Genomic DNA, 23,866 nt, shown 5'->3' with positions numbered 1-23,866 from the left:
ACGACTGTTAATATTCTGATCCGTGGTAAACAAATAATATTTTTTATTTAGTTTCGCTACTTCTCGAAATTCCTGCATTTTTTTTCTGCGCAGGCCGTCGAAAAGCAATTTCTAGCATCGTTTTCCTGAAAGTGGCAATTTTGCTGGATAATTTTTAAACGTTAAGTTCAAGGTGGCGACGTCCCTGGCTACTTCCGGACATTTTCCGGCGACATTTTGTTCTGAGTATCTGGCAACCCTGAGAGTAATCCCTCGCACAGGAAACAAGTACGTTACCATAAATACTCAAGAAAGTGGAGGGGAGCACAGCCCCGCCGGTAGCGTAGTGGTCATCGCACCAGACGTTATAACTCCCAGCATTAATCTGACGGTCGCCAATACTAACACAGCTGGAATGATTTCTTGCTACCAGAAACAGCACGTTTCCTTTAAAGGTCATGACACGCCACTAATCGATGTTAAGACTTGTGTACGGCCAGGTTGTGTCTTAAACCCATCAATGTTTTTAATTTGTGATGGCTGACATCAGAGCAAATTAACAGCTGCATTTCTTCTCATGGGCATTCATGGGCAGATGAGTGCGTCATTTGTCGCAATATTCGCAACGATCACGACATGTTTACGCTGCAACAACATATACAGAACATTACGTTTTGGTGCGAAAATTTGAAATTTCTGGCTATTGGTTGCTGAAATTGAGTTCCTCTACATTTTCAGCAAGTTTCTCTTACCCTGTTTAAGTAGGGTCTCAAGTTGTATTCACTGCATGCCATTTTTTTCATTTTGTTTATTTACTCATGTATCTGTGTACTGGTTGCTTGCGCATTTTTGATGTTATCAACCTTTGTACTCTTACGTTCCTAGCGTAAATAAATAAATAAATAAATAAATAAATAAATAAATAAATAAAGGAACTTGAACGGAAGCAGAGAAAGTTTTTTGGTCACGGCGAAATCAGGGACCTCCTCAGTCCAGGAAGCCTTCAGTCTGAGCGGCCTATCCCACCCGGTTCACCAGATGTCGCCTACTGTACGGACCGTAAGCATGCATTCAGTAGCAATCCGATTAGAAAAATTGGTTGCGGAAAATAAATGTGCCCTTCACTACACAGCAGTGACCGGCACTGGCCCAGTGAATTACTCTTGACGAAGTAGTCCAATAGTTAATCCAATGTCCCGTTACCGCAATTGCTCGTTCTTCTTGCGAAAGCACTACCGTGCACACACGCACACACACACTGGAAGATGTGGTACCAAATTCTATTGTTCCAGCGTTTGCTTGTATCACCTTACGCAAATTCCCTCGCCTCAAACCAGTAGTAAGCAAAGGAACTAATTTGCCTAAACGAATATTGGGGAAGTTAACCGCCGACCTTGTGTAGGTATTAAGGGACTTCCGGATAGAAATGGGCAGGTAATTGGTGGAGTACAATAAGGTTTAGGAATCCAGGACTCGGCAGTGATTGTTTGAAGCGCATGCAAGGCACTCCTCCCAAAAACCAATTATTACGGAATTAGTTAGCCCAGCCCAGTAATTACCTCGTTCTAGCATATCCGGAGTCTGTTCATGACGATGCAACTACATATAAAATTGCAACACGACTATCACAGGAAGATATCTCATTCGATTTCTGTACGGACTGAGGAAGGCATTCCCTTAAGTGTTGATATTACATTAATTCGGCTCATTGGATTTTTTGTGCAAAGAACTGGTCAACTAAAAGTAAAGGTAATGGTTTCTTCAAAACAATTTAAATCGCTTTACCGCCTAAAAACTTTCATTATCACTAGATGTTGCTATTTCGGTCCTGTAAATGGCAGTTTCGCATCTGCTAATTACTCGGGGCCTTTGTTCCCTGTAGTGCTTATGATTTGGGAAAGACATGAGCGCATAAAAATGTCTGTAAACCTGATTCTTAACCATACGAAAACTCGCATCCCCAATGCTTTTGGGCGATGTGGTGTATACACGTTTGTACATGAAATGCCAAAAAGTGGAATTTTCGGACAGGAACTCTAGTACACTTAAGCACTCCCTATGATGCAGCGAATGCGAAAGCATTAGTGTTAAATTATGGAATGCATAGGTCTGCATTGTGCTCGCCGCCATATATCATAGCTGCCGTTGACGCAGACGGCTCAGGATACCACACCGATTAAATCTGGAGAACAAGTTTCACGTGGAAGGCAGCGCGATCATTCGATACACGGTCATGATGTGGTGACCACAATGTTACGCGTGTTCAGTGCTGCGCATGTGTCCTCTCGTGACCAAGATCATCCCATTCCCTTTGCGATGTTTTCTTCGTATTTCGGTTGCTATGACTGAGAGGCTTGGCCAATTACCTTGTTAGCCCTACGCTGTTAGTTGGGACGTGCGAAGGAAAATTGCACATCCACCTGACATGTAGCCGTTCGGCTACAAAAGAAAGCTACAGAGCTTTCTGAGAAACTTCATAGTTGAATAAATATTCGTCCACGTCCAGGATGCTCCTAGCCCAGGATCCTGGACCAGGACGAATTTTTTTCAACTGCGAAGTTCGGAAAAAGCTGTATAGCTTTCTCTTGTAGCCGAACGGCTACATGTCAGGTGGATGTGCAATTTTATTTCGCAGAAACTTACTCCATCTTGGGAATTTACTCCAAATCTGCTCGATTAGCTGGGAAGAGTTTTGCTACTCACTCAATTTCCACATGTGTAATTAGCACGCCGAAATCTCCTCTGTCGGGCTTTGTACAAGAGGGAGGCCACAACCCTCTTGCTAGGTTCGCCTTTTGTCAGCCCGAGTCTTCGAGATGTGGTGGTCCATTGCGGTCCCGTGCTTGGCTCGCATTCCGGATGACCTCGGCCAGAATCCCAGTAAGGGCCATTACTTTGTTTATAGGAGAGAGAGAGAGAGAGAGAGTAAATGCTTATTGAAAAGGAGAAGAGGTCGGCCTGAGAAATTGATCTTGGGCCTGCTACTTCCCTCTGGGGGGAGGGTACTGAGGACAGAAAGAGAAAGGAATGAATATGGAAGGTATGGGAAATGACAATAAAAGCGACAAATGAACTATGTACAAGCAGTAAAACCAATAAACGCCTCACGAACAACGGGGCGCTGAATCAGATGACTACAGTTCACTTTTTAGCACATGACTATCATCCATGAAAAAAAAAAGAAACTGCTCAGACATTATTTCGCAGTCTGTTCAATTTTGTCGCAACCTAGAGGCGAAAATCCAAAGAGGAGTCACCAAGAAATGTAAACAGGGCTTTAACGGCTAGGCTTTGCTTCCTGTTGTCAGACCACGTGCCCAAAATCTTTTGTTCGGACAGAGGGCGAGTGTCCAAACGTAGTAAAGCTGTCTCAAGGTTCATTCGCTCACTAGAGTACTTTGGACAAGCACTAAGCAAATGTTCGATAGTCTCAGGACAACCGCACAGAAGGCAGTCTGGGCTGTCCTCTCATCCGATTGTGTGAAGATACTTCCGAGTCAATGCTACTCCAAGACGCAGCCTGTGTAGCAATGTCTCTTTACTTCGGCGAAGACGAGGAGCATGACTGACCCAGAACTTCCGCTCTGGATCGAGCTTGTGAAGGCGTTCATGTCGATTCTGCGGGTCCGACGAATGCAAGGCTGCAGCTTGTTTACGTGCTCCCTAGAGTATCGCGTTAGCATCCTGCCTTGTGATCGGTATAGACAGGAGAGTTCCATTGTGGTGTGCCTGCTGTGCTTCTGCATCCGCCAACTCATTTCCAGCGATGCCACAGTGACTTGGTATCCACTGAAACACCACCGTGTGGCCCTTTTCATACAACTCTTTAAACAGGATAGCGACATCAGTGGTCAGCTGATCGTACGCGCCTCGCTTCATTGGGTACCTTAGTACCTGCAGCGCTGTTTTGCAGTCACAAAAAATAATCCACTGCTGTGGCCTTTCACAAGAAATGATGTGGAGCGCTTCGCGTAAACCGACCAGTTCTGCTGCGGTAGACGACGTCCTGTAAGCAATCTTGAAACGTTGGGTGTGGTCCTTCCCAGGCATAACCACTGCCGCTGCCGACGAAAACGCCGTGACCGAGCCGTCAAAAAAAACGTGCGACGCCTGTCCGTACATTTCACTGATGTAAAATAGTGAAAGTTGTCTTAAGACCGAAGACGCCATGCGGGATTTTTTTCCGATTCCAGGAATCGACAACCGCACCTGTAGATCAGGTACAACCCATAGAGGCACTTCTGATATTTTGGCGACTGCAAATCTGAAGGGAATCAAATGTTGCTGCGCCGAAATACTTCGGGAGTAGTTTGAATTCGGCCGGTCCCTGAAGACACTCGACAGTGGATGGCACTCATGTCTTGTCACATGTCGGAGGTGCACACGAAGAGGTTCTTGCGCGAGGTAGACTTGAATTGGGCAGACTCGCGCTTCTGCGATCGTTCCACGTGTTGATGTGCATCGAGGCAACCCCAAGCAGATTCGTAGGGCTTGTGCCTGTGCACTTTGAAGCACGCGTAATGACGATCGCCGAAGGTTACACAGTATAGGGGCACTGTATTGGAAATAGCCAATAAAGAGCGCCTGGTAAAGGCGCAACAGCGATGAAACCGATGGGCCCCATGATTTCCCTGCCATATGTTGAAGGACATGGGTGAAACTTTGTAATTTCCTTCTTAGTGCCGATACATGTTTTGACCACGACAGATCTCTATCAATTGTCACGCCGAGAAATTTATGATGCGTGACACATGGAATAACAGCTCCTTCGATCTTTACCGGGTAGCATATGGTTTTTTCTTACCAATGTTTCATCGTTTCGAGCACTCGACCCACCTGCTTTTTATCGTTCTAGCAGTCGACATTTTTTTGTGGTGCCTCGGCAATTTGCGTGCCATGGACGCCGTATCTTCAATGACCGTTTTTAACTAATGCTTTCGCATTAGACATTTGCAAAACATGAAAGGGCATGTATAAAAAAAGTACTAAGAAAGGCCATGCATAGTGGACGTAGAGTCTACTATATGAATTACGAACAAATAAATCTCTGTTTACGCAACATTTCTTAGCAGAAAATGTCATGAATGTTTTTATGCTTGCGGGCGGCAGTTTTCAAATCGTGCTGAAATGCGGTCCAGTCGGATGCCTTCAAGGCCATATATGTAGGCTAGAAGACACGCGGTGTAGAGCAATGAAAAAAATAAGCTTTTAAATGAATTATTCCAAGGGCAGGATTGTCGGGCAATACCGAGAAATGCAAAAAGAAAGACACAAGATGGACTTGGTTTAAACCTCTCAGTAAATAGCGCTTGGCTTCAACCACGAAATGAGTTAGGGAAATATTTTTCAGAGAAGCAGAGCACCTCGGTGGACGTTTAGGTTGTTAGGCAGCCTTTACGCATGTGTCAGGTGTGGCGGGTGGTTAAGCAGATTTGGGATGGTAATCTGGGATGAGGTAGGTTCACGTTTGGGCAAACGGCAGTCGTTTCGGCAGATGGTAGTCGTTGTGGATGACCACCTTAGCAAGATTCCTATGAGAGAGGAACTTAGTCTGAAGGCTCGGGGTGGTGAGTTAGCACATTGTTTTGGCACCTAAGAAATCTTGACAATAATTCATTTTTTCACTTCATTGTTGCCCGACAGGTTAAGGTCACGGCGCCGATCTTCCATTTCTTAGCTGCCAGTGAGGGGGTATTTATGGCTTTCCAGTTGCCCGTGAATATGGCCAGTTGTTTGCATGGTATAGGTGGATGCAAGTTAGCGAAAACTAGTTACAGTTAGGACCCGTTGTGGTTAGCTACTACACGGGTCGACAGGGCACAGAATACAAGCAATGTGCTACAGAGAAAACAAAGTAACATCACACAAGTTCCCACACACACAAGAAGAAAAAAACAAGGTCCAAAGCGCCTAATGCTGTTTACAATAATGTCCACGGCACAAGGCTAAGATACCAGACTTCACGCGTGGGAGTCGACATAAAAACCACACCAGTTCATATACATCAGTTATACTCTGTACTTATGTCTATGTTCGTACAGAGAGGCATGCTCAGCCAGGCTGCCTAAACTGCGCCTTAGCGTCTGAACGCACAACTTCCTCCCCCTAGAAAACACGCGAGTGTTACACCTTGTTAATAAGGCAATATACACCTATGCACGGTGTTATTGGCGACCTTGATGAAGCGAGTCGACCAACGCAGGAGGAAAGATTCTCCCCCCAACGCCATTAGCTCATGCAGCAGGTGCTCTATGGCCAATTGACCCATCCATGTATCACAGGCCACTTCTCCGGATTCGTGAAAAATTACACCTAGCAGCCGGACTTCCCTCACCCACTCTACGTCTCCAGCAGGATCAGTGGCAAGCGACCCAATGCGTAGCGCTCTGCTTTTGCTCTTGTTCAGCCGGGATTCCGGACAGCTCAGCTCTATATGTGTTTAAGACAGTTCCTGTGTATGCGCCATTGTGCCTGCTACCTGGAAGATGGGGGGAGTGGCCACTATTTCTGCTGTACCATCGTGTTTATTTCAGGCTGCGTTCGTGCCACGATGGCCATCTGTTGTTTTAGATCTCCCACTTTGGTGTGTGTTTCTTTAGTGTGACAACCCATCGGATGCCTTAGTGGGTTTTCGTCGCTTTATTACATCCTCGCATGGAAACAGTTTCACTGGCAGTGAACAGCTGAAGTTGATGGAGGCCATACCCGCTTTGGCGGATTCTCGCTGCCGTCCTCGTCCTCCCTGATTTGATTTGAGGATTTATATTGGAGGTAATAGTAGCGCGTACCTGTGTAATTGATTTTGACGTGTTTTGGCACTTTTCTAATTGCTCTTATACGCCCGGCGTAGGGTGTATTGTTGTCTTCATTTTCTTTGCTTTATGACAAAACAAGGGGCTCTCTACGTAAATTCTTGATGAGGATTTTCAACGTTTTTAGTTTTGAACCTCCAGCTTTGTTGCTGATCATTCGGGTAATACATAGTTCTTTTTCTTCAAGACTTTGTGATACTATTAGGCCACTCCCTGCACCCGTCGCCTTCCTGTATGCCCGAACGCTTAAATACCTATCCGTCTTCCCGCTGCCCACCGGAATCGTGGTCCTGTTGAAAGAAAAGAAATTTGCATCGTACTGGTCCCTTGCTCAATCGTGTGTTCTGTAGAATGTTTTCTCTGTAGTTTGTGAAAGTCCAGTATTGTACAATATATGTACAATATTTGCAGAGGGCGGCTCGAACTTGTTTTTGAATTCATGCGTGGATAAACAAAATTACGTACTCTAACTAAACTGTGCAAAAACGGAAAATCGAACGTTTTCTTTATTAGGAAAGGTAGGTATACTCTGATTTTAGTTTAAAACCTCAAACTGATAGTGCTGTCGTAAAAAGCAAACTTTAATTTTTTGTACGAATTTAAAGCGCAAAAAATTCACAAAGGGGGCGAACGGGACAAGGACAAGCGCTTGCCCTTGTCCCGGTCATCCCCTGTCTGAATTTGTGCGCTTAAAATTTTTTTTTAACGCGCACAAATTGCGCTTTAAAGCACACAAATTGTGCGCTTTTTTTAAAGCGCACAAATTGCGCTTTTATTTAAATTCGTACAATGTATTACCAACTAGCTCGAAATCACACGTTGTTACGTTATATTTCATTTTTTGTATACAAACTGGTGAGCTGTCCACGGCCACTAAGAAACCTGCGAAAGGAGAAGTGCCAAAATGCGATCGGTTTGTACGAAGCCGTAACCTATTTGAAATGTCATTTTTTTTTACTCCGGAATACGGCGCTTTTTTATTTTAAAGGAGTGGCTACAGGAGATTTGGGTTGGAGTAGTATAAAGCCCGCAAGGTTCAAGGAAACCGATATATCCCAAACGCTTCTCACTAGGTTTCCAACCACAGATATCCCGATTTCTTCTGTCCTGATAAACGAAGGTACCCTTACTGAGTTTTCGAGCTTCCATTAGATTTCAGACCACTGGTTTACAAAAAGAGCAGTTGTTCTTCGTCGTTCTTCGTTAAAGTTTGCATTATACGTTGGCAGGCGTTGCAGGCCTTGCTGTATTGGAAGTCTCTTTTTACTCTTTGCTGCAAACACAATTACCACGACAGCCTTTCTGCTGTCCGGTGTTTCGTTTTTGTATATACAAATGCAAATGGATGAGTGTATTCGAATCAGAACTTTGTATTAGCTATTCCGCCAGCGGTTTACTACAACCAGCATTCTTCTGATATCCCCAAACATTTATGAACAACGTGGTGACTTTGTCAGAGTTTCTTCTTTTTATTATCGCTGCGTAAAATAAAGTCGTACGAGCAATAAAGCGTCATGCCTTTTTCTTGGAGGAGTGTATATTCGGTTAATATCTGATAAGGTACACGGCATTCCTGATCAAGATTTCACTAGAAAGTATTGTCCAAATCTTCGTCGTGCTTGCTGACAGCAGTGCAGAACGATTTCCGTGCTGCTTTTTGCCGCTGTGTTATCAGTGTAGGGAGGTAACGTACCTTATTTGTTGTCCTAGCCGCAATACTGCAGAAGAGCATATCCAAGAGCCAGATCCTAATCGCGATACACGAGCCGGAATAGTACATTCCGCTGTAGTTTCCCTTCCGTAGTATACTCAGTCCACTCGTATTCTGATTCCAGGAAAACAAAAATCCGAAGGAAAACCTCCACTCCCACTTCAATTTTCTCATCACCATAAAGAAGGCCAGGAGCAGTGATTCTCCTCGGCAGCGCGAATGCCGCTGGTGGCATTTCTCCCATGCTTTGCTAACAACAGAATAAAGGGGAGCGGCATCGCATTGGTGTTCACTTCTAGGATTGCCTGAGTTTCGGGGTGTAGGAATGCTTCACGATGCAGTCCTAGAGCTGAGAAGGAATCCGAAGTTCATGAACCGACTTTTGTCTAACTTCAGCTAGTTTCCTCTATTCGTATCGGCAGAATGAACTCAAAGGGGCATCAGGTACAGACACGTAGGAAAACAAAAACTCCAAGACGACCCAGATGGGCCATAAGGGAGTAGCGTCATAGCAGCATGGCCAATCTTTCAGGTAGGGAGACCCATCTTCGCGAGGGAGGACTTGTCGTCCATGGCCGGGGGTTAGGTTTGTTATTATAGGCGCGTGCAAACGTATTTAATTGAATTGATACCATAAATCAAGGCAATGTCAGATAGTTTTGTCAAGGCAAGTCCGAAAAGAAGGTCCCTGTAGAAATGAACAAATGAACAATCTGTCAGTAAACTGGACGTTTTATAAGGATATAAACTGAGGACGAGTTCCGACTAAGAGAAGCAAACGCTGAAAAGCAACAAAGATGCCGAAGATGGACAAGAGAGATGAAAAGCGGGGGGAGTAATAGTGAGTGGCTCAGAAGCGAAAAAAAAACCGGTAAACGGACACCTAAGCTTTCCCTTCGGATGTAAGAATGTGTGAGCCCCCCTTCTCGTTTATTTGTGAAAGCACATGTGCGCGTGCGTATGAAAGGGCAGGGGGGGCGTAGAATTCACCGAATGACTACATAGTGAAATGCAGATCAGGCAAATAAATTAACTTGGAAACATAGAACGAGAAAATATTGCAGTCGTACCTTACATATACAGTGTAACACAACCGTAAAATGATTTTCTAAACGTGCCCTGCTGTTAATGTCGATTTTTCGGCTGCCCATAAGCATTTAAGGTTTTGTAAAGTAGTTAGTAATAAAAGCCCTCTTGCTCTTGTTCGCCCTGAAAAACATCGAAGGCGGTTCGTTCCATGGGTAGTTAATAGGTGTGTAACACCTATTAATCATGCCGCCGAAAATACGTACGACCAACAGGCAGATGCATGGCTGATATCCTAAAATAACATAAATACAACGTTGGAATTGCTGTACGTTGCAGCGACTGTGGGTGCGATGCTATTTTAAATTTTTCGACAATACTGAACAAGTTTTAGCAACAAGAGAGCAGGGAGATTGTATAATCCCTCAAAATTGCGAGGGAAAAAAAATCACGCCATATCCACGGAATGAATGATGATAAGTGGGGCGAAGCTCGAGAGGGAGAGATCATCGGTAACCGTAACTCTCCCGTGAAAGTTCGCCCATTACATCATTAAGAAAGACGTAAGACTGTGTGCGTACATTGTACAAATCAACTTTTATTTTCGGAGTCAATGCTCCCAGGCCCAGACCTGGTGAAAGACCCCGCGCCATCGAGGACTACCCCGCACCTCCACCACAATTTGTCACGCAGGATGGGACACAACGGTAAAGAAAGAACTTTTATTTAGGGCGAACTTGTGCCCGAACAAGACGAGAGGAAACGAGCAAAGGTCCTTGCGTCTCGTTCGATCTCCGAGAACGACTGCCTGCGTTCGTGGCGTGATCTCTTGCATGATCTCCCCCTCGCAGTGCACGTGCGCTCGCGCCTCCGTTGGCGAACACAGACAAGCTCGCGCTCCCGGTGCCGAGTTTGCGCTGCCGGTTGCAGCCGGTTCTTGCGCGTGCAACGCGGCCCACTTTGCGACATCTCCGAAAGCATGCGGCGGTCACGTACCACGAGACACAAGGGATGGACAGACCCATGACTTAAGGAGCTTCGCCCCTAAAAACTCATCCGCCTAATCCTCCACTCTGTTGTGCTTTTTGAAAAAGAAATTTCGAAATTTCGCATCTTGAGGGTTTCTGAGCTTATGAGGACTGAGCCCTCAAGGCCGGACCAGTTATTCAGTTATTTTGTTGTCTCTGGCGTTGTTTTTTTACATGTTTTGTTGCGTTAATAGTAGCTGTATACAGAAATCCCTCATTATAACAAAATCGGTTTACTCGAAATATCGCTTTATTCAAAATTTCTTCTGGTCCGAACCCAAATGCATGCATTTTAGGCCGCATTACTCGAAGCGCCCGAAGAGCTGGACCCGGTTAGAGCTGAGTGGCAAGCGGCGGCGTCGTCGAGCGGCGGCGACTCAGCGGCGAGTCAGGCGGTCAATATGGCGAGTTGACAAGCTGGTGTTTCCCCGGCGATTTTCTCGAGCCGGTCATACTCGGTTTGTGTGCCATCCGATTTCGCTTAGTGTGCCCCCTGGTCTGACGGACGCTTTTATAAACTCGAGGGCTCCGTCGGAGTCTCTCGCGGAATACCCCCCCCCCCCCCCCCCTATGTACGTTCATCCTCTGCTTTCCTGCTCACTCGATCTCGTCTATCTTCGGTGTTTTCTTCGTTCGCTAGGTTATAACTATGCCGATGGCGACGCGAAAAAGCGCAGCGGGCGCTTAAGAGCTGCGCTCTAAAAATTGAAACGCCTCTTCGTCTAACGACAATGATGGTCGAAACGCTCAGCTTTCTCGTGAGGGATTCGTTCACTACCGTTGTATTGCCAGTGGCTCACAGAGTTTTAGTGACGGGACGGGCGCCATCAGTGCGACCAAGAAAGCTTCGCTGTAACTCCAAACTGCTTTGACAGTATCCGAATGGCGCAATCGAATAGGCGTCGGCTTCATAGCGTGAGGGACCCAGGTTCATTTCCGATCACGGGAACCATTTTTTTTTCCTGAGGTGAATGGCGTGTTTTCGCTTATCAGCATCATCGTTTTGTGAAACCCATTGTGCAAAGTTGGCTTTCCGGCAATACGTTTTGGTTACGGGACGGTCGCCGTCAGTGAGGCCTAGAAAGCTTCGCTTTAATATAAGTATGAAGTTATGGAACGCCCCACAACGCGTCCCTGGGTGAAAACATGGTATCCGATCTATGCTGCTGCGCGTGCGCTGTAAGGCTTAAACCTAGTCTGAGCGAATGCACGGGCGCACCTCCCACGTACCTGGCGCTGCACGGGTTCACCGGCTATTAAACTCTTTTTAAAGGGTTCTTCATGCTTGTCAACATTGTTTAGCGAAAGGAAAACATTGGCCATATATGTGGCAAAACGTTAAAACATAGCCGAAACTATCAGTGTTCTTTTAATTAAAAATAGACCCGTTCGTAATTTTCGTGATAACAAACCCCGCTAAAAATGCGTTCGAAACAGTATTTTAGCCACTAACTTCCAAATGGTCTGGAGCTCTATCCTGGAGCTTGTGGTTCGAGCGCCAAGCAAATCAGTAACAAAAGGGGCGGAAAGGTCTCCAGCGAGCCGTGCGAACGCGGGAAAATTGAATTGAGCAAACCTCTATTGCGTTTATCATGGCATGAACGAGACGGGAAGAGAACATGTTCATGGACGGTGGAGAGAGGAGAGGAAAGCCAAGTACGTGGAATGGGCGGCAGATTGTCTTTTAACGACATTTGAAGTAAAGCGAGGACATACGTGGTCATTTTTTTCGGCTGATCTTTTTTTTTTTTGCATCAGGACAAGAGATATAATTAGTCAAATAATGAAATAAACGATGAGCAGTATGAGAGTGATGTTTTAAACAATGACGGCGGAAATGATAGAGATTACGCTCCCCCGAAATACTGATTTAGTTCTTGGAACGATTTTGTAATTTTCTTCGCTTGCGGTTGTTTCGCGTGAGGACATCGAACCCGGCGGTTTGAAGAGGCCGAGATACGGGATGGGAAGGGGAAAAAAAAAAAACAGTCAGGGGAAATAAATATCCCCGCCTGCCTCCTCAAACGAGGAACATTGGGCTCCATTAGGCGGCGCAGTGCCGAACGTGTTCGAGTGCGGGTGAGGTTGCGTTGTCGAGAACGTGGGCGAAAACATAGCGGGATGTGCATAACGAGGGCGTTGCCTGATGAAGTAAAAAGGGGGTATCGCCCTGGCCCGGGGGGTTTCTTTTATGGCATCTCACTCTATTTCGGACACCTCGGGCGTGTAGAAGCATATGAGGGAGCTCCCGCGACGTGACTCGACTGGGCGACGGCTCACCGCACCGCTGCTGGGAACGTGACACGTGTTCAGCAATAGGGCTTTGCTCAGGCGCGCGTTTCAGCGGATTCATGTTTGCCGGGATGATGCCCATATGGCCAGATGCATCGCGACCTATATACGGAGCGACCGATGCTGTTGTAGGTCGGTGTTCATTAGATATATTTTGCATCTGAGTTACTTCACGTTCTCTTTGCACTGGCGCGGTATTACGTGAAAGGCTGCGCATCTGCTGCGCCTGGGTCATCATTTCGTGCGTGGTGCAACAAACGCACGCTGCGCACAAAACCGCCAGTTCACGCCTTGACTTTTTCCCCCTGAAGGCCTTATTGGTTTGTGCGATGTATGTAAGCAGTTGCGCTCCCTTGTCCCCAGACGACGCTGCCGACGTTTTCGGCTCCGCGGAGCCCTGGCCATGGTTTTAGTAAAGGCCTGCTCAATCAATCAAACTAGCCTGAGGAATTTGTATCCAATTATAATGCAGTAAATTTTCCGGACTTGAAAACACGACGGAAATGAAAACTAAACTATAAGTGGTTTCACCATGAAGCCACAAATGTTACCTAAATCCCCTCGTGTGCGCAAAACTTTAAAAGTTTAAGGACAAGGGATCCTGAGAAAGATGCCGTAACTCGTTTTATAGCCGTGGAGTGATACCGATATACTGCAACGATAACTCTGCCTCCCGGTCACGAATACAGGCGCCAACACTCTTATACACACTCACATAAACACACCACACGCACACACGCACACGTCTACGCACGCACGCATGCCGCCACCCCCCCCCCCAGACACACACACTCACACACGCGCTCACACACGCTCACATAAACACATGCATGCGCATACGCACGCACAAATGCAGCCCCAAACACAGACAGCTCTTTTTTAAAGAAAAAGGCGATTTTACACTCTCGGCAAAGCAAATAGCCCCCTCTCACCAGGCACTATTTCTTGCGTTCTTGTTTCCTTTTGTTTCTAATTCAAGACAGAGCGATGACTCGACCCACTTTCTAACCGCCGAAAACAACAGGAATGGCGCATTTCATGAGGATATAAGAGCAACACAAAAACTGGCCTCGAAAAAAGCATAAAACCATATTGGTGGCGCCACAGCGTGCTTTCATCGCGCAGAGCCGAAAACTTCACGGTTCTCAGGATCGACTGGGCGTCACAGACGCCGCGAGATGGAAACGCTGTGACCCGGAAGAAGGGACGCTCGGCGTGGTAACCTGGTCTAACTTTGCGATTTTCGGGTAAAAGTGCCACGCCTGACTTACCAGCAATGAGACAGGGAGAACACAGCGGCGGGCATATAAAAAAATCAGAAAAAAAGAAGAGAGTCCCTTATGAAGTTTTGCGACCGGCGGTATTTGTCGTCTACGCCAGAACGTAAATGTATCCACCTTCTTAAAAAAAAAGTAATCACCATCAAAGATCACGACCGCACCGTACGCGTCTTACCGTAATACAGGCAGGCGGAAAAGACAGAAAAAGATGTAAAGACTCACAAACTCCTCCATGGCGAAAGGGAGCTACCCGGGGTTGCGACGGTGATGTCGCGAATATTCAGTCTTTTAGCACGATCACTTCGCAAATGGCACATCTAGGCCTGTGTTGCCGTCGGGGCACTTAAGCCTCCTTACGTTCATTGCAGGCGAAAAGATATGGCTTCCCCTGGGGATACTTATCAAAGGCTGTTTTACAGCTCGGGTTTGCGTGCCTTTCTTCGTCATCCAGTCTTCGTCTTTTGGTGCGAGTTACCCCGACAGGGAGACTGTTGACACTTGACGGCACAGCCCCTCATAATCAGTGTTCTCCGTTGCCGGGCCCTCCCCGGCTTTCACGTTAGTGGACATCGCCAGGGATTTTCTTTTAGTTTCTGTTAACTTGTATCAGATGAATGTTTCTCCTGTTCCCAAAGCATTATTTTTTTGAACGCCTCAAACGTGTTATTAGGAGGTTTGGGGATGTTAGGGAGGCTCACAGAGTTCGTGTGGATATTTTTTTCAGGCTGTATGTCACACATTCCCTTGTTCACAAATTGGCTTTAGTTATGGCAGCGTAAAATAATGTGCATATCCGAAGCATGCGTTGTGTATTTACATGCAAATGCAATGAAAAGGTTTGTGCTACGCCCCCTCGATTACACCTCAGACAACGTTGTCCAAAGTACTCGAAGGTGGCTTTTGTGCTCCGAATTTCTATAGTAACCATCGGTACCATAAAGAACTGACTCTTAACTTGAACAGTTATGACATAATTACAGTGTTGAAGGCTTGATGTACACGCTAGCGAGCGCAATAAATTGTTTTCAGTAAAACAAGAATGGAAACCGTTGATAATGTCCAAGCAGATCTTTATTGTTTTCCGGCCCTTCCAGGCGTACAGAACAAAGCCTGTTCTACTCGGGATGGCGTTCTATGAATTGTAGAAAATTACTCTTACTTTCTTGTCCTGGACTGAGCACCCGGCGCACTAATCAGCTCAAGTTACTGTTAAATAAAGTTTTATCCTTTTGCTCGTACTCCTTATCCTCCTGCTCTTGAGTGCAGTTTTCCTATAACGCATATCTGAATATTGGGAAGATATGGCTGTGGGAAATGTACCGAAATAACCCTCCAGGACTGAACAAACATAGTGTTGCTGTATTTTTACCGTGGACGTGACTCGTCTTGCTCAATAAACCTTCATGCTGGTTAGAAGCCCGGTATAAATCCAGCACGCGCCTATTCACAAAGTGGGTTATTTAGAAGTCAACCTACACTTTTTGTGGCGCATAGTGCATGTCGACATACCTTCATACCATGGAAACCTAAAGTGATGTGATACAATGCTTTAGAGCGTTAGGCAAGGCTGCAAAAGCTGCTTGACCTTGCGTACAATTACCAGAAACTATAATGCCTTCTGCCAAAGCTGGCAACTCCGAAGGCGCCTGGAATTTGTTTTGGTCTTGCATTTCTGCGGTTGTCGGTTATTAGCACCTGGCTGCTCCCTTTTTTCGAAAGATTGTTTAATACAGAAGCTGACGCCTACCTTTGACCCTTCGTGCGCCGCACAGGACTGGCTTCGCAAGAAATGGGGCGACACCGGCAATGTTCCTTGCGTAGCGGTATCCAAAACAATACTTTAACTCGCGCCTTGAGCTAGGGTATGTGATTTTAAGTCTATTATTATGATAAAAAATTACGCACACGTAAAATCTGGTGCTGACAAGCATCAGACGTCAACTGCGTGCAAAGAAACAGCAAGGAGAGCGAGCCCGAGTGAAGCAGACAACAAATGCGAGAATACCTAAGCTGACGTCACGGAGGCGCGCTTCGCAGTGCCGCCCGTGGTCGCGCTCACCGCCAATACTATTTATTGCGTTCGTTAGAGAGTATCAAGCCTTCAACACCGTAATCATGCCATAACTGTTTGAGTTGAGACACTTTCAACCCTTCGTTGTGATAATGTTATGATAACCCATCGTAATGATAACGATGGTTACGATAGAAATTCGGAGCACTAAAGCCGCCTTCGAGTACTCTGCACAAGGTTGTCTGCGCCGTTTCGCAGTGGCGTTGCCCAAACCTTCTCACTTAATTGGCATGTGAATAAACAACGCACGCTGCGGATATGCACCTTCTAGCACGTAGCCATAACGAACGCCAAGTTGTGAAGAAGGTACCGCATGCCTTACAGCCCAAAGAAAATATCCACATAAACTTTGTGAGCGCTCCAAACATCCCCCAACCTCTTTATAAGACGTTTCTGACTGTGCAGAAAAATTAATGCGCTGGGCACAGAAGAAAACATTCATCCGATACAAGTCAACAACAACGAAAGAAATAGAGATAGCCGTTTTATCTCCTGCTGTGCGATGCGCGTGCAGGGACCCGCTGCTTGGTGCGTAGCATGAGACTGTTGAGTCTTCATAAGAGCATCTCGAAAATACTTAGGGGAAGCCTAGGCATTTTTGAATACTTATCGAGGAGCTCTGAGAACCGAACCTCGCAAATAAGCTAGCAAGGACGAGTTACACACGATAATTTGAGCGATGCTCTGAAGTTGTTCTCTCTCTCCTTGTGTGTTGCAAACTTGTGCGGGATGCGGCTTGAAATTATTCAGGGGTGTCAGAAGCTGGCAACATAACTGAATTTCTAAAAATACGCTTGATGATGCACTAAATTATCAAAGCGGGCGATTTCTAGCACACACACTGCTGCCCATCACAAGAGTAGTGTAGCAGACAACAATGGCGCGAGTCTGGAAGCTGGCGGCCGCAGCCAGGGGGCGCCACTCAAACATCTCACCACCAACGGGCGTTTGTATATGTGAAGAGAAGCATTTGCGAGGCTTGAGGGTATGGTTACTTTCCACACGAAAAGTTCCTGGTCGTGTCACCTCGGAAAGAGTCCTAACCAGCATCCGGCTTTGAACATCATCACTCTACCCCGAAATCACTTGAGCTTTTGAGCAAAGCTTGCTTGCTAAAATTATCTAATACCCGGTAATTTCACCCTAACAAGAGATCGCGCCCTCATATTCCGTGTTCCTGTCCGACGCCCGTTGAACTCAAGCAGTCGCCACAGACTCTTTCGAGGGTATCCCAAAGCGTCAAATGGTTTTGCAGGTGTTCTTTAACAGCCCAAGCGCAAAATTCTTCAGGAGTGCAGCGTAAATGTGAAACGAATTACACTCGCGAACAAGCTCGGATCTTCGCAAGACTGTACAAAAAGGAAACCCTTATGACGAATCACGCAGCCCTTCTCATTAAAAATCACTGAGGCATAATTGAGCTTGTGAAGTGAAATAAAATCGCACGAAAAGGTTCTTGGGTGCAAGATACTTCTAGCTAACATCATTTTGGTAATTTACGCAGACTGCCAATTACTGCAGACCTAAAATTTAACCCTTAAAACAATTATGACCTGATGTAATCGCTCTAAACTTGACGGTAATTGTTCCATAGAAACTTTGTTTTACCTTTAACCCTATTCCCGTCGAGCGTGCGCGAGCTCTTCACAGCGGGCACACTAAAATAGTTGAAAAGAAAAGGCACTACTTGACTGAAGGCTTCTGGCGCCAGTAGAATTTCAGTTGATTTTTTTGTTTTTCAAGTACTCGTTTTTAGAAAACGCTTCTTCAGCAGGCGCACACAAAGCTTCCACAACACGGCCTTTAATTCCACCTTTGGTATGACCTTAACCGACAAAAAAACATCATTTGGAGGTGCTCGCAACCCCACTTTCATGTTACAATTTATAGCGACGAGGCGTGCAAATAATTCTATGGAGCTCTGCGCGCCTGGCCGCTTGGCAGAACGAGCGAGCCGCTCGCGGGTTAATTAATTCGCACGAAAGGCAAGCGGGATGGTAATGCAAAAGAAAGGTGACAGCCAATAGATGGAATCGAGGAAATCGAAGCCCTAACTATGTAGCGAGAGGCAATCCGATTTCAGTTTTCATATTTCAGTCACCTTGTACTTTTAGGCTTTACATTCATTCGTAAGTCACCCTTGTCAACCGTATCCCGTGTCTCGGATTTCGATTGGCGGCCGATCAAAGCCGCCATATTGCCTGAGCATCTGGCGAGGCGTCTGCTGTAATTGTCTTAAGTTTGCGCTTTTCTGTCTCGTGCCTTGAATTCTTTAGTGCGTAAGCTTCAGTAACGCCTCTCGTCTCATCCGAAAAAATACGTATGAAAATCCTGTGGCATACCGTCACTACTACCCTGGCGAGTATTCAGGCATGACCGCGCTATGTAAGGACCAGGCAGAATTTACCATATTTTATGGTTTTGTCCTCAGGTGATCGAAGAAGACCGTGTAATCACGAATGACGAGCAGCGGGAGACCGACTGTCGAGTAGGCTGAAAGCACCGCCTTGGACCAAGGGTTGCTAGCCGCCGTTTATGGAGGAGGACTAGTCTTTCTTACAAACAACCAGAGAGAAATCAAGTGGTCTCCCTTCCTTCCTCCCTCCCTCCCTCCCTCCCTCCCTCCCTCCCTCCCTCTCTCAAAGTCGCCTGACATTGCACCCTATGAAGGTCAAGCCAGCAAGTGGCTTTTAAAGGTTTTCGGGCCTTTGAAGGTGGTGAGGAGGTCACCGGCCACACGTTATACAGATTCGGTGTGGTCTACGACAGGGCCCTACAATTTACGACCCTTCTGAAAGGGCCATGGGGTCTTAGACAATCCTCGGTGATGGTGGTCTTCCGTCGCACTGCCTGAGATGTTGTAAGCTGGAAATTAATGTTGTGTGTGGAAACCTTGCTTCAGTGTACGCTCCTTGACGGTTAACAGAAGGCAGGACTGCTAGAATACATGCATACATACATACATACATACATACATACATACATACATACATACATACATACATACATACATGCATGCATGCATGCATGCATACATACATACATACATACATACATACATACATACATACATACATACATACATACATACATACATACATACATATGCACACACACACACACACACACACACGGGGGCGCACACCCATGTTCGTGCTAAGCTGGCTGACAAAAAATTTATATAGTCATCACTTAGTACAGCACCTTTGCCCTGCCGCCGCGTAACGTTTGGTGGGGGTTACCGCGTTGTCCCATCATAGTCCCAGCTTCACAATGCCTCTACCTTGACGCAATCATTGAGGGCACGCGAGTCATGTCGGGCAGCCTTAGCCTCGCTGATACCGACACTCAACCTTTTACTCTGCCATACGTCCTGATTCCGTGACCAGTCCATCAATACGAGTCACGTCACGGCAATATGAGGCGAGACGAGGCGACGATGTCGTGTCTTAAGAACAACCTTCAGATGTGGTTTCTCACTTTCTATAACCTGTGTCGCTTCCTCACTGCCTAGGCCATCGCTGAAGCGAGGCCAGGCACCACCAATGCCAACATCGTCATACTCGTCGGCAATAAATTGTTCACTGTTATTGTAATGGCATCGTTCATCCTCAGCACACTCGTCACTTCGTTGTGGTTTTCGATCACAATGGTTGCCCTCAATGGCGGGCTATGTTAAAAGGAAATGATGTTGACAGTATTATACACCGCAGTTCCTATCCATCTCTGAAGGAGATGACGCACATGGTGGTGAGTAACTGTGCTCATGCTAATATGCCTAAAATACTTTCAACTCATTTCGTCATAATCTATGATGTTTTGTTCCCCCTGCATCATGCCGCAGAATAACAATGCCACGTACGCCATCGTTCATAGAGGCTGTACACGCCAGTTCGTCCTCAACGCACGTCGACATACAGGTACCATCATCATTATCCGGGGTGATGACACGTTGAGAGTGGCATGACAAGGAAGCGATTAAACAAACAATTGTGTTGCAAAAAGTTGAGGAGAAAGCAAGTGTTTACGGACATCTCACCTAGACTGGTTAGAAATCAAGAAACCTTGGTTGTATCAGTGAGTGAGTGAAGGAAAAAGGCAGATTGAGTGAGTGAGGCGGGAATGACCTCCAGGCACCTTTCGTGTTCTGTGCAGAGCAGAATTGCTACTCATTTTGAAATTTAGTGGACATGTGGGCGCATTTAGCAAGGCTAAATTAGCGGAAAGACCAACCTACCTTCAAAGTTGTCCCGAAAGTTCATTCTTGCACATACCGGCACTACTCTACGGACGAACCAATGTAGTTTCCCCAAGAAGCGGTAAAAATATCCTCTACCTGAGTGGTGCGGGCCCGGCATGTCTCTACTTAAGGAAGGCTAATCGTACATGTTTCTACTAATGGTAGGCAATTTCTACATAGGCCATTTCTCATTGCCACCCAAAGTAAGCTAGCGCTTCAGGACCCCATAAATTTGCCTTGCGAAATCGCTGCGCTGTCTTCGCGCACACCCGCCGCCACTTTTTCGTGTTGCGCCGGCTGGTACATGCATAGTGGTCGGTGTTCTCGAAACGTACTACGTCCTTAGAGCTCGGGGTCCCACATTTGTTCATATTATGCACCGACTGCTTTCACCCTAATTTAGTCACTCTGGTCACTGCGTTAGCGTAATTAATCTTAATAACGCAAGTGCCTCCTGTTCTTTCTTCTATTCACAGAAAAGAACGCAACAAATGAGAATGTTCATCCTTACGTCCGAGAATGCTATTATAGAGGGGCTTCTTGTTTTTCGAAGCGGAAGCGGTAACAAGGCCCACGTGTTGGCGTCGCTATGACTGGACACGCGTTATTAAGCGCTAACAGTAAAAACGAACAAAAGTGCAGCCGCATCCTGCGACAGACCCTTTTGAGGCATGTTGATAAATGCGCCGGAATGACGCGTCGTTAGCGCAGGAGCAATCTGCTTCCTGATGCTCAAAATGAACGGTGTCTCCAGGCGCTTCACTTCGCTCTTTTGTTGGGAGATACGGGCGTGTACAGAAATGACAAACTATGGGCGGATTTTTTCAGTAATGTTTTTTTGGGCCCACCATGGCTTCCTTGATTTTTACAACAGTGACAGGAGAAATGATGGGCCACCTGATAAATGAGCGGTGAAACTAGCCACTTAGGCCAAGCACGCCCGCCAGAGCCTGTAAGTGCATCGGAGGAGCATCTTCTTTTGTGCATAGCCAGCCAGCAGCAGCCTTGTTAGTATCACTCGGGGCCTCGGAGGATGCTGGAGGCTCATTGACAATTTGGCTTTTCGGTGGCACGAGCCTCACGGAGCGTTTCTTTTTTTGTTTGTGCCAATCTCTATTTGCTGCATGTTTCCACGATGAGGTTGTCTTTGTGAGGTTCATCCTCTTAACGATTGGCGAAGTAGTTAAAGTTCTTGTGTTTGTTTGAAGCGTTTACTTTGACGGGGTTCTAGGCTTGACGTGAAGAGGTACTTTTATCCTCCGTGTGCTCTTTAGTAATTTGGAGCATTCTTATCGCTGAATGTTCCCGGCGGTAGCGTCTGCTATGAAGATTAGCCACGAAGACAGCAACGATGAAAGGCTCTTCAATGTGACACGTGAAGGAGAGTGCGTGGAACGGCACGTGTTTTTGAGCGCTGATTTGCCTCAGCGGCGCCGGGCTGCGTATTTCCAAACGCTTCACTGCACAGCGCCCCACGTCACACGTGTCTTCGCGCGATACAGAATGTAATTGCACGTGGTCAAAGACTTCGCTTCGCCCCGAACCTAAGGCGACCTGAAACATACCAAATCACCACTTATAACAAAAACAACACAAAGAACTCAGTTCTACCGCAATAAAAAAAGGATTCCGTTTAGAAGAAAAAATTCCCAATTAAAAATTGAAAGCGGCCCCACTGATCTCGAACCCAGGCCGCCCGTGCAATTTCCCAGAACTCTACCGCGAGGCCACCGAGCCCGAACTGCGGGGTCGTTTTAGCAGCAGCTCAGTAGAGTAGCACGCGCACTGCACCACACAGGTCACGTGGGGCGCTGTGCAGCGAAGCGTTTGGAAAGACGTACCCACCCTTCACGCCACGTTTTTAGTTGCTCCCTAGTTTTACTTCTCGGTGCACAAGTACTGCATAGTAAATCTTTTATCTCCGCCTTCACCATGGGCATTGCAATTCTTGACACGCAACACTTGTGGAGGTGTTGCTATTCGTAGTAGCTATAGAGAAGTAGGCTGTTTTGTGCCCTAGAAGCAGTACGAACAGCCATAAAATATCTGCATAACATTCCTAGGCGTCAAAGTCAGCAGCGGTAAGGGCCCAGCGCATGAGTTGCACTTTCAGCACAACCTGGCGACAGACTCGTCCCCTTGTCCTTGCACATGTAAGAAATTAAGTTTGGTGGTTCGGATCAATGCGTCCGCCTCACTTTTGCTCGAGCGGTGGCATTCGGGATGATTATGTTTGCCCTGCCTTTGTACAACTCCAGGAATAAACAGATGCAAAACCTTTACATGTCGCACCGCGCATAGGAATACAAATTTGCCTGTTGTCGTTAACTTATTTTCTAATTCTTATTTTCTAACCTTGTAGACTTCCTCGAATCTAATTCATTTTTTACCCTAGCACGACATGGTTTCCGAAAAACATACTCTTGCGAGACCCAACTGGCATCTTTTACACATAACCTGAACGCTATACTGGACCACTCTTCCCAGGCCGACTGCATATTTTTAGATTTTTCTAAAGCGTTCGACAAAGTTTCTCACAGTTTATTAATGCACAAATTACTTCAACTAAACCTTGACCGGAAATTACTAACTTGGATTGAATTCTTTCTTAAAAATTGCTCTCAGTATGTTGCAGCTAACAGGGTGAATAGCCGCCACACCGCTGTTCAGTCTAGAGTACCGCAAGGGTCAGTGCTTGGTCCTCTCCTTTTTCTTATCTATGTGAACGACTTACCTGCGTGTCTTTCTTCTCATGTACACTTATTTGCTGATGACTGTGTAATCTTCGGTGAATTAACCTCCGATGCCGACGTAACTGCTCTTCAAACTGACCTTACTGCTGTCTTAATTTGGTGTCAAAAATGGTTAATGCAACTCAACGTCAACAAGTGCAAAGTTATGAGAGTGTCTAGAACAACTAATCAACCTCCTACCTACTATCTCAATAATCTTGCATTGGATACCGTTTCTAGCGATAAATATCTAGGTTTAGACATAACCAGCAATTTAAATTGGGCAATCCACGCTGAACACATAATTGCTAAAGCTAACAGAATGCTTGGGTACCTACGTCTCAACTTTGCCAAAGCTCCTTCTTCCTTAAAAGTCACCCTCTACAAAACATTGATTCGCCCCAAATTAGAATATGTTGCCTCGGTTTGGGATCCTGTTTATGCTAATCTAATACACTCAGTCGAAACAATTCAAAATAATTCTGTCCACTTTATTCTCTCTAACTATAACCGCACCGCCAGCATATCAGCAATGAATTCTAGCTTGAATCACCCATCTTCAGCATCTCGCCGTCAGATTCTTTGATTGTGTCTTTTCCACAAAATATATCACCATTCCCAATTATATAAAGAACTTATATCACTACCAGATTATATTTCACCTCGTCTAGATCATCGTCACAAGGTCGGAGCCC

This window comes from Haemaphysalis longicornis, unplaced genomic scaffold (assembly GCF_048455015.1).
Source record: "Haemaphysalis longicornis isolate Haplotype H1 unplaced genomic scaffold, Haemaphysalis longicornis Haplotype H1 scaffold_3, whole genome shotgun sequence".
NCBI classification, from domain to species: domain Eukaryota; kingdom Metazoa; phylum Arthropoda; class Arachnida; order Ixodida; family Ixodidae; genus Haemaphysalis; species Haemaphysalis longicornis.
Note: the sequence above shows the minus strand (reverse complement) of the source record.